An 11715-nucleotide genomic window follows, 5' to 3' on the forward strand; every position below is an offset into this window, starting at 1 on the left:
ATAGAGCAGCTGTGGCATGCGGGACCTGTCGGTGGTCTGGATAGCATTTGGAGCTTCGCTAGCAACCTGGCATTTCATCTCCGACAGAGTTATCCCAGAGAGAAGTAAAGCAAGTGTGTAAGTCCATCTCTGAATGTTTGTAAAGCATTCCCACGTTAAGCTTAACAAGCGACTGCCTCTCGCTCTCCGGCTGCTACTTCAATCATGAAACTGCTTAATGATCAGCTGATCGGCTTTTCTGTCGTGAGTCTCTCTTGTTTGTTTTTGGTCCACTTTGCGCCAGAAAGAGGAAACCAGCGGCTGAACAACAGCAGCACGTTTAAGCTTGATAAGCTGTTGTTACAATTTATTTAATATTACTTTCTACACCAGGATCTTTTTCTACGTAGCTGACGGCTGGTAACTGTGCAGGGGCGGATCTAGCAAAGTTTAGCCAGGGGGGCCGATAGGGCATTAACTGGGAAAAGGGGGCACAAAGACATACTTTTCTTTCTTATTCTCATTTAAAATGTCTAGCTTTTAATAAATAATTATCTGACACCCAAAGTTTTAATTTGATGTAAAATGAATAGAAGTCAATTACTGTATATAGTGACTATTAAGTCTAATATATTTACCCTAGTAAGCTATAGTACATTTTCCTTTGGGAAGGTACCATCTGTGCAGTCTGCAATTTTGTTGAAGAAAGATGTTGAATCTATTTAATATTTCTTGAAAAATAATTGATTTCTGTGCATTTTTTTTCACACTGCATCAAATTAAGGTTGATTACGTCGATTAAGCATCATGAGGTGGAGCGTGAGGGGTGGTTCCCTATTTTTTATTTATTTATTTTTGTTGTTGCTGGGAGTTGGAACCCTATTAGTTAGGTTGCTTAATATTTACGCTAAGTACTCTTTAAAATACCAGAATAGGGAGGATGGTGTAGGTCTAAGTTTATTAGATTGATCAGTATTGCTGAACTATGAAATATTTTTTTTGTATACAGGTATAACAGAATAGCTTTAGTGTAGTTGTTGTTTTAAACTTGAGTATGAACTTGCAGACTTGCAAAATGCAGCAAGATATTTTAAAAAACAGTTTTGTTGATTAAAAAACACTATATCGGATTCATATCGGTATCGGCAGATATCCAAATTTATGATATCGGTATCGGTATCGGACATAAAAAAGTGGTATCGTGCCATCTCTAGTATATATGTTTGTTGCAAAAAAAGTTATTGAATATATTCTACACTCATACTGGATGCTTCCATCCAAACAGAAGGTTTGGAGATGTTCTACAACACTTCACAATCAGATTTATAATAATGAATGGATTATATCGTGGTGGCTATGTCCAACCTTTGCATGTATAAATATCTGCAGAAAACATGGTGTGGCGATGGTAGGAAGCTGAAGTACTTTGATACAGTCCAGATCAAAAGTGTAAGACTACATGAAAAATGGTAAAAATAAATAAATAAATAAATCATATTTTGCATGGTTGGATCTTAACAAGGTTCCAAGTAGAGCTTCAACATGCAACAAGAAGAAATGGGAGAGGGACAAAACACTTTTTTGAGAATGCAATTTATTGAAAGCAATGCTTAAACTATGGTAGCAAATGGTCGCAAGCTTGGCTACTATTTGGGCCAGCGCCTCCTCTGGCTGGCTCACTCGTGTTTCCGCCATGCCCCAATCCTGAGTTTTGGCACCACTGTCGACTATGCATGATGGACTCGACCACGTTTCAACACTTTTCAGCATTTTCCTTTATTCTCGGTTGTCATCTTTACTAACACCAATGGACACAGATTTCCGGCGGTGTCCTGGACATAACAACAACAACGACAATTCAGAACCCAGTTAATTCTTCTTAAGCAGGTGAGGCACAATTGCTGATGCAGCTCCAGCGTGTCCCTGCAGCGTCCCCATGGATCATGCCCTTATACAGGACACCATAAGATAAGATAAGATAAAACTTTATTAATCCCACGGGTGGATTCCTCTGGGAAATTCGAGTCATTTGGAATTTTTTAAATGATCCCGGGGGTTATGGAACAAAAAAGTCAAGTGGAAGACCCCAATTACACCAGTACTGAGGCAGAGGATCCAATTGGTTGTCTGTCATGACACTGGACAATCCTAGACGGCACAAAACCGACTGTTTGGACTTTGCAAGAGAGCTTGGGGTAGTGAAAGGTGGAATAAAGTTTCCAACATTACTGGCATGACAAGCAAATCCCACCCAAGATGTTTTCTACACGGACTGGTTAGACAATGAGTAATAGCAGTCACCTGCTGAAAGGACTTGTTAAAAAATTTGGCTCAGCACCCATACGGCGTGAGGCCCAGACTCCAGGAAGGAGCACATAGAAGCCAGGCATGAGAGAGAAGGACCAGCTGCCTGATCGCCAGATGGAGCAGCTTGTGCGACGATCGGTGGGACTTTATTTTTTAGTTTCAATATTTGTTTCAGTTTACTTTTAAGGTTGCATCGTTGTAACCCCATACAAGCGGGCCATCACTACCATTCAGCAAATAATGCTGTGCTTTGAATTAACGTTATTGTATTCCCAACTCAAAAAAGAAAGCTAACAAGGATTTGGTGAGTATTTTAGTTTTACCTTAACAGACAGGCATATTGATATCAAAGAAATCCAGTAATAACTTTAAGCTACCATTAATTCAGGCAGGCCACAAAGTCAGCTGATTTTACTCATTGAACTGGCAAATCTCATATACAGTTGGTTTTACTATTAACCTGCTTTAGCCGAACCACCGTTGCTACAAATGTGCAAGCCGTTTCACAAGCCACCTGCACCTAAACTTTTACTTTGGGCGTTGTCGGGTATTGTTATGGTTTTTCCCAGTCGCTCACTCTTGACAGTTATGTGCTTGGAAGGTCGTAAACAAAGCCATGCGACCAAAAATAGATAGTGGCTTCCTTTAGCCACCGTGGTGCTGATTTAAAGTATTTTATTGTGCATTTACTTCAAAAAAGATAAGAGAAGTTTTTGGCTTCCTATTGGCCAGTGGTGGGAAGTTGGGTGAGCGCCAAAAGTTCTTCTTATCTCCTATTCCTAACCTATTTTTCTTGACCTCAGTGACATTTTCATTGAGTAGAAGATGGACTGCAAAACACCCATCTAACTTTTCACACCATGCTCTGTTGTTTTATGCAGGACATTTAACGAAGAAAAGCCTATGAAACATATACATTCAATACAAAGGTTGCAATTATAAACAATAAGGACCATTAAGGGTCAGATTTACTGAAGTCTGCAGGAGCCAAAAGCCTTCTTTAGACATTTAAAAGCTACTGGGTTTAGTGAGAGGCACCGTGTCAATTTGTGACTGTCAGTTGTGAATAGACTATGTATTCATTAGAGTTTGACTTAAGTAAGTCTGTCCAATAGCATATAACATTTCATGAATTGTATTTATTATATTTAGCTGCTGTATAACTCCTAAGTAAAAATTAATCCTAAGACTGCAATACATTAAAGGACTTTACTAATGAACACTGATTATAAAGAAAGTTAATCACACTTTTATAAGTTAATAGAGATCATAATCTTGAGCTTATCTAGCATTCTGTGTTTTTATGCAAGGCAGCAACTCAGTAATAAATAGTTTTGTTCCAGCGGTGTAATGCTCAAAATTCAGCTGTGAGTTTAGAAAACTGTTAAGAGCTATAACTATATCAGGAAGTTATGGCATGGAATGGAAAACACAGTTATAGTTAACATTTATAGATCTGCACAACTTTGTCTATTGTTTTAATCAATGGTCGCATGGTCCGGCACAAAGAATTGGGCGACAGCATTTTCTACTTTCTTTTCATAAAAGAAAGTAGAGCTAAAACTAAGGCGAGGTTTCAAAGCTGTGTGCCGGTGATTGGACATCAGCCGCTGATGAAGCTGGTTCGCCTATAAAGTGCTCTGTAAGGAAACAAGCTCCAGCAGATCTGCGCTCGGGGAAAACACTATATTTAGTTATCTTGTGCAGAAAAATGCGCTGACATTGCTTTATATCGAGCACTGGCTGCCCAGTTAAACTGTGACTATCACCAGGTAACGTAGGCGTGTTTCTTGAATTAGCAGCAGGTGTTAAACAGCTGACAGATGAGGAGGAGGATGCATGCAGGTAAACTGAGGGTCTGTTGAGCTGATCGCTGGTTTCGTGAGAAAAATGTCAGCTCGTTCTTTATGTTACAGAAGCACAGAGACACAAGACCAGGCGGAAAGAGACGATCGTTCGGTGAAAATGAGAATCTGCGAATGCAACATGTGGAACACGGAGAGTGGAATATGTAAACAAACCGGTTAACGTAACCCCCTCGGTGCACTCTGCATGCTGACTGTTAGCAGAGCTAGTGAAATCTCTGAAAACATCTGAGCACTTTTGCAAGCATGTTCTATGTTGACAACCTGACCAGACATACGGCGCGACATTCGCGGCTAAAACACTGTTAAAAGTGTAGCTGGTGACAGAAAAACGGGGTATTTTAAAACTACACCACCACTATTGCTGCCTGTGATTTGATCTGCATTCTGGGATACCTGGCTGCCCCAAGTCTACACAAGCAATCGATTATCTAGGATCGACCTGTTTTGACTTACTTTGCACGGCAAGCAATCAAATGTTAGAGAAGATGCATGGGCAGCGTTAACCCCGCCCCCTGAGTTTGATGGGTGAGGCTGACAGATAAAATTATTTCAAGATGAGAGCCAGGTGCCAGGACTGCCAAAATGAAATAAATAAATATATCATTAAATAATTGATTAAACGTGTCAATAATTAAGTAAAATGTGAAAAACATAAATAATTAATTAAATGTGTCAATAATTAATTAATTAAATGTGTCAATAATTAATTACATGTGTCATAAATATTTATTTAATTAATTAATTCCAATTTTAATTAATTATTGCCACATTTAATTAATTATTTAATGGTGTATTTAATTAATTCATTATGGCAGTCCTGGCGCTCCATATAATTTAGCCTTTTGTTTATTTATTATTTTACTTTTTCTCCTTTTGTATTTATATGTATTCAGTCGGGTCTGTTTCCAACCCTTTTTAAACTTCAGTCGGCTGATAATACAATCCGGTTTCTACTTTGATCTCTAATTTTTCAGTTCTCCCTTCAGTTTTGATTTCCCATGCTTGGAAAAGTCTATACTCTTCCATTGTTTTTTAATGCTTTTACTTCTTTTTTTCTTTCTGTCTCTCCCATCTGTCTGGGTGGTGGCAGCCACAGTGGTTGCAGCATTCTGTGTCGGGTGTTCTCTGTGTCTTACAGTCACGTGCAAAATGTCCTTTTCCACACTTCCAGCATGTAGTGCTAAAGTCACTGTTTGGTGTGTGTCTCTGTGTCTTACAGTCACGTGCAAGGTGTCCCTTTTTTCCACACTCCCAGCATGCAGTGCTAAAATTACTGTTTGGTGTGCACTATGCATTCCTCTCCCTTTCTTTTGGATTATTCCCGCTCCGGCTTGTTGTTTTTCTAACCATTCCTCATCAGATGTTAATTTTGCTTGTTAATTCTCCATTTTCAAACATTTTGCTGGCCCGTCACTGGCACGCTTGACTTCAGAGTGGTTTACTGATACGGCCTTCGACTTCACTCTAAAAGTGAAGCGTTTTATGAGATGAAACTCAACCATTCTCCTTTGTCACCAGTACGTGAGCCTCAGCAAAGAAAACAAAAAACAGAAGTAGTTCAGCAGTGTATTGTGCTGTAAAATCAACTTACTTCCAGACACATACACACATAGACATTTGCGCACTTTTACAATTTGTTACGAAGTAATTACGGCTACCTCTAAAACCTAAGTCTAATTCCGATCCTTACGGCGAATCCTAACCTATTTTAATTTATTACAAAGTAATTGCGGCTACTTCTAACGTATTTTACGCGTTTCTTTAAACCTTTGCGGCGGGAGAAAGAAAGAGGGAAAGAGAAACAGCTGAGAAGAGGGACGGGGGAGAAGGGCAAAAGACAAAAACCAACAGAACGGGCAGGAAAGAAAAAGAAGAAAAAAAATGCATATATCAATCACCTGGATCACCTGTTGAGAAAGAGAAAAGAAAACAAGCAGAAGAAAATGAGATTAATACAATAAACAACATCACGATGATATATGGGAATATAACAGTAAATACTAAATATTAAACATTATTGTGCAGCACGTAATATCAACAGCGCACAGTGTGCTTTGAGGTAAGAGCCAAAAAGGGTGTAGTTTGTGTGTGTGAGCACCTGTGAGCATGGACGTGCTTGTTTTTACCAGGTTCCTTCATGTAATGATCTGCTAGAGGGTGTGGGGAGCCACAGCTCCATCCTCCAGGGCATGAAGCAGGTATGGAGGAGATCAAGACTCCAGACATCCAGAGGCCCCCAGAACACAAGAGACCAAGGAAGACCAACAGAGGGGCAGCTGCGCCACTATCCCAGAAGGAGCTGAGGAGAGTCCCAGATGAGGGGTCACTCAGCAGCCGCGGAGCAGAAGCCAGGGGGGGGGTTGCAGTGATGTGCCCGTGAGCTCCGTCGGCAGCCAGCTGTGCCAGTGTGACCAGGCCAAGAGGCCGAGGGCACCCCACCCTCGAAGTGGCCCGAGCGAGCCCCAGGCTCCAGGCCCCGATAAGCAGCCACCGAGGATTGAGCTGGTGTGTACCTTGGCGCCCATCCACGGACACAAAGAACCACCAATGCATCGATGTCTGAGGGCGTCTGCCACTGGCAGGGGAAGTGGTGGGGGGAGATAGGCCTCCATACCTTAGAGGGCCTGAGATGTCCCCAGAGAGGTGGCGTCTGGTACCCAACCTGACATATAGACACAGGCATACAGGCACACAGATACAAACATCCATTCCCACCCTCATGCTCTCATATGCAAAAACACTCAACCAACGTGGAGACAGACATAGAGAGACACTGTACACACAATCACACTCCCCAAGCGTACTTTAAGAACCGGGTTTAGGTACCCTTGCCCCTGGAGGGGGAAACTACACCCAGACCCAGGTGGTGTTACCCTTTTCCCTGTGGCCCCACACTCCAGACCCCAGTCAGACGGCCAACTCCTCCTCCTGGCCCCCCGCTCCAGCAGGTCGCAGAGAACGGTTGTGTGAAGACTCCAAACCTCCCTCCGCCTGCTCATATGTAGTGTTGATGAATGTGTGTTCTAAGGTGCATTTAAAACCCAGGAGAGCATGGAGCTACCTGCCAGAGAGCAGCAGGTAAGCGCATAGCCCCTCCTGATAGCCTTCAGTGTCTACGTGTATTAAAAATTGAGAGGTGGGCAACGAGGCCAGGGGTGCGGTGTACACCCTGAGGGTCTTTTGGAGTCCGTGTAGCGTGCCCACCCCCAAGATCCTATATGTATGTGTTATGAGAGTGTGAGTAATGTGAATGTCTAAGTTGTGAGATAAAATTGAGGCACAGGCAGCCAGAAGGGGACAGAGGGGGGGATGCCTCCCCTGCACCCTGGTGACACACCTTTACCCCAAGGCCCTGATGTGTGGGTGATTGTGGTAGAGCGGGAAGAGGGAGGCAGCTGGAGATGGGGAGGGAAGGAAGGGAGGGGCAAGTGACCCCTCCCTGGGGCCAGCTCCCCCGCTGACCCCAGTAGGCATCCCCGTACTCCGCAACCCGCCAGGGAAAGGGGGCCCAGGCCCGTCCGGACCGGGATCCAGAACAGCAGCACCGCCCATCCCCACAGAGCCCACCTGACCCCACCACAGAGAAAACTGCACCCACCCCGTCATCCACTCATCTTCCAGACTACACAAGACAATAGACGCCCAGGCTGAGATCTTCCTCCACCTCTCCTGTATCTCCCCTCCTGCAGAGTGAGTTCCTGAAGAGAGGAGAGCTCCTGCAAGATGTAACAACCTCCCCCACCAGTTGAAGAGCCCCCCAGGTGGCTCGATGCACTGGCGGCACCCTGCGCCTGGGCCGGGCCCCAATACACCCATACACCCACCCGCCCACAACCCCAGCAACATACCAACCAGGACCCAAGCCCCCGAGGCCCAGCTAGGGCCCCAGCCCAGAGACGGAGCGCCCCCAGAACCTCACGCCCGTCCCGGACCCACCCAGGGGCAGCCAGGCTACCAGGTCAGTAACCCACGTCCGTCAGCACAGACCCTCCCCTAGCCCCGCTGCACGCAGCCACGAGGAAACCGTCACCTAAGAGCCAACAGAGCCCTTAATAGGCCATGACCGCTACCCCGGGTTGAGCCCCCCAAGGAAGATGCCTCCGGGAAACCCCCAGACGCCCTAAGCCTGTCCCTACCCCCACACCAATCACAACAGTGAAGGTGGGACCAAACTATGACCCCCCACCCCCACTAGGCGATGGAGCTAATCAAAGGAACCCAGAGCAATTGATCTGATGTGGTAGCAGAGGTTGTATTAACACTAATGTAATATAATAGATAATTTCTATATTGGTTAGAATTAAGATTATTTTTATTTTTCCAGTTCATGAGGACTGTTTTCTTGGCTATTCATAGGGCAGTGAAAACCATATGGGCTATATTCTTATCTGTAGTGACATTATCTAAGCTGCCCAACAAACACACTAAAGGGGAAGTTGGAATGTTACATTTCAGACACTTTGATAAGTCTTCACATATCTCACGCCAAAACTTCTGAACTGGTGGACAGAACCAAAGAGCGTGGATATAATTGTCCGGTGAATTGGTTTGACAGTGTGAGCAGTTGTTGGTAGATGTAAAGCCCATCTTGAACATCCGATGACCTGTATAGTGCACTCTATGTAATATTTTGTATTGAATTAATTGAAGACTGGGATATCTAATTAGATGAAAGGTTTTTAAGCAAATCTGAGACCAGAAGTTTTGGTTTAAGTTAACTGATAAATCCGCTTCCCATTTTGCAATAGGAAGTGATATTGATTCATCTGTTTTAGAAAGCATTCTGTATATTTTGGATAGTAATTTGGGGGTTTTAAGAGTAAGAAATTGAACCCATATTGTGTAACTAGTCTGTCCAATAAAACAAATTCTGTTCCTTCTAATATATGTTCTAAATATTTGATTCCTTTACCACTCCAATCTGAAAAGTTTATCATATTATTGTTTTGTAATATGTCAAGGTTGTTCCAGATAGGTTTACGTTTGCATGGGATTAATGAAGACTGTCAATTTTAGAAACTCCCACCATGCTGTCAGAGAAGAGCTGATGCTGACGCTTTTGAAGCATTCATGTCGTTGGATGTTTGAGCTGATAAATGGTAGATCTGAAATCTCTAGATTATTGCAAAGTGCTTGTTCTACATCTAGCCAAGGTTCATCTAAGAGGGTATGTTTTAGCCATCCTGAGATAAACTGAAGCCTGTTGGCTAAGAAGTAGTGCTGAAAGTAAGGCAGTTCTAGTCCTCCTTTATCCTTGGTCTTTTGTAGTGTTTTTAAGCTTATACGTGGGGGTTTATTTTTCCAAATGTGACAGGTGAGACCTGGAGACTTGGGACCGCCCCTGGTGGGCGGAGCTGGTCTTCGCTCCTTTCATAAGCGCAGGTGTGGGCAATTGGGTATTCCTTTGCAAACCTGAAGCTGCGAGTGCTTGGTCCGAGTTGGGCAAGTTGGTGTTTCTTAACTATGAAAGTCTGATACGCGTCCTCCCCTAAACTTCTGTTAGAACTGTAGGTTACACAAAAATGTACCACTTGAGCTCTGGCTGTTGGCAGAGGTTTACAGTTATTTGCACCCTTGTAGGTGGGAAACATTGCTCCCGTGAGAACGGTATAGTGGACTTCATCGCCACTGACCCACATTTATTAGGGTGTGACACGAACTTGTGGACAGGTAACAAAACCAATTCAGTGGAGGAATATTCCTGTGTTTTATTGTCCAGCTAGTGATCTCCTGCCTTTTATTCACAGAGTACCGAGCTGCTGCTTTGCCAGGTGGATTTCTGGCTGCGGGCAAAGGACCCGACACATCAGTGTGTTTTAATTTGTTTTAAACTGGTGTAAGTCGACGGACTGACTGCTGCGGCTGTCGATGGTTTTGTTTTTTTGTTTTACTTTTTTCTGTATCAGTAGGCACCACAGATATTGATTCGCAGGCGGTGAAGGCGCTACAGGGAAAACAAATCCTTTTTTTGCCTCCCCGCTTTTGCATGCACAGCGGGGGGCCCGAGTGAAGACGGCGCTGAAGATTTGCCTTTTTTTCTATAGTGTTTTACCCATTTGGGGTCATGTGTGAGTTGCCGTCCATTTTTAACCTGTGTGCTATGTCGATTTGTTTTTAAACTGTTCCCCGCAGCGCTTGTCCTGTCTCACGGGCAATCGTACAGTTTTATCGTTTTTAATAAGGTAACGTTTTTAATTGTTTTTAGGTGCTGCTGTTACACTGTTTCTTTTATTTTGTATTAAAAATTAAACTCTTTTAAACTGACTGTGCGCCTACGGCTCTGTCCTATTTTAAATAGGTACCTACCACGGGTCACACAAAGGAATTTGGACATACATGAATCTGGAGATCTGAACCAATCTTGTGGCGGTTTAGTTGGGATCATTGAGAATAAATAATTTATTTTTGGTAAGACCATCATTTTTATAGCGGCAACCCTTCCCATGAGTGATATGGGTAGACATTTCCATCTAGCCAGATCGCCTTCTACCTTCTTTAAAAGTGGGACATGGTTTAATTTAGTTAGATCTGCAAGCTTGGGAGAAACATTAATACCTAAATATTTTATATTTCCCGATTGCAGTGGTGCAGAAGAGGAATTATGGAAGGAGCAATTAATCGGAAGGACTGTAGATTTTGACCAGTTAATTGAGTAATCTGATATTCTTGCAAAATAATATTTTTAACCAGTTAATGAAAGAGGATCCAAAACCAAATTTGTGTAAAGTTGCAAATAGAAATTTCCAGTTAAATCTGTCAAATGGTTTTTCTGCATCTAAAGAAAATATTGTAGTTTCAAGGTTTTTACTGTATGAGTAGTCTATCAAATTAAGTAGTCTACGTGTATTTGTTGATGAGTGCCTACCTTTTATGAAACCAGTTTGGTCAGGATGAATTAAGAGGGGGGTTATTTTCTCCAGTCTCTTTGAGAGAGCTTTGCAGATTATTTTAAGGTCTACATTTATAAGGGATATTGGACGATAGCTTGAGGGATATACAGGGTCTTTGCCTGGTTTTAGCGGGAGATTAATGTTTGCAGAATTCATATTTGATGGAAGTCTGCCATTTTCTTTAATTTCCAACAACGTTCTGTAGAAAACTGGTGCTAGAATCGACCAGAATTCTTTGTAGAATTCTGCAGGAAAGCCATCTGGACCTGGAGCCTTATTATTGGGCATACTTATCAGGGCTTCCTGGAGTTCACCTGGTGTCAGTGGTGAATCCAGTGCCATTGCTTGAGTGTCCAATAATTTTGGAAGAGTTATGTTGTCCAAAAACTGATCAATTTCTTTTTTAGATGGGTTTATTTGTGGTGAATACAACATTTTATAGAAATCCCTGAAAATGTTGTTTATTTGTATCGGATCATATATTTTGTTCCCAGATGAATCTTGAACAGCACATATAGTTGTTTTTTCTTTATTTATTTTTAGCTGGTTTGCTAGAAATTGACCGGATTTATTACCATGTTCATAATTTTGTAGGCGTAGTCTTTGTACTAAGAATTTTGTTTTTTTTAATCAATTATCTCATTTAATTCTAGTTTTGTTTTGCGTATTTT

At 42.5% G+C, this 11715-nt stretch overlaps 1 long non-coding RNA gene across 1 annotated transcript; it reads left to right on the forward strand.

The window, feature by feature from the left end:
• Nucleotide 1: 1 nt before the first annotated feature.
• On the forward strand, nucleotides 2-10419 carry LOC113009056 (uncharacterized). Its single transcript, XR_013904655.1, has 2 exons — nucleotides 2-9824; nucleotides 9902-10419. It is a non-coding gene; the product is annotated as an uncharacterized LOC113009056 (long non-coding RNA).
• The last annotated feature ends 1296 nt before the right edge of the window (nucleotides 10420-11715 follow it).

This window comes from Astatotilapia calliptera, chromosome 22 (assembly GCF_964374335.1).
Source record: "Astatotilapia calliptera chromosome 22, fAstCal68.1, whole genome shotgun sequence".
Taxonomy (NCBI): domain Eukaryota; kingdom Metazoa; phylum Chordata; class Actinopteri; order Cichliformes; family Cichlidae; genus Astatotilapia; species Astatotilapia calliptera.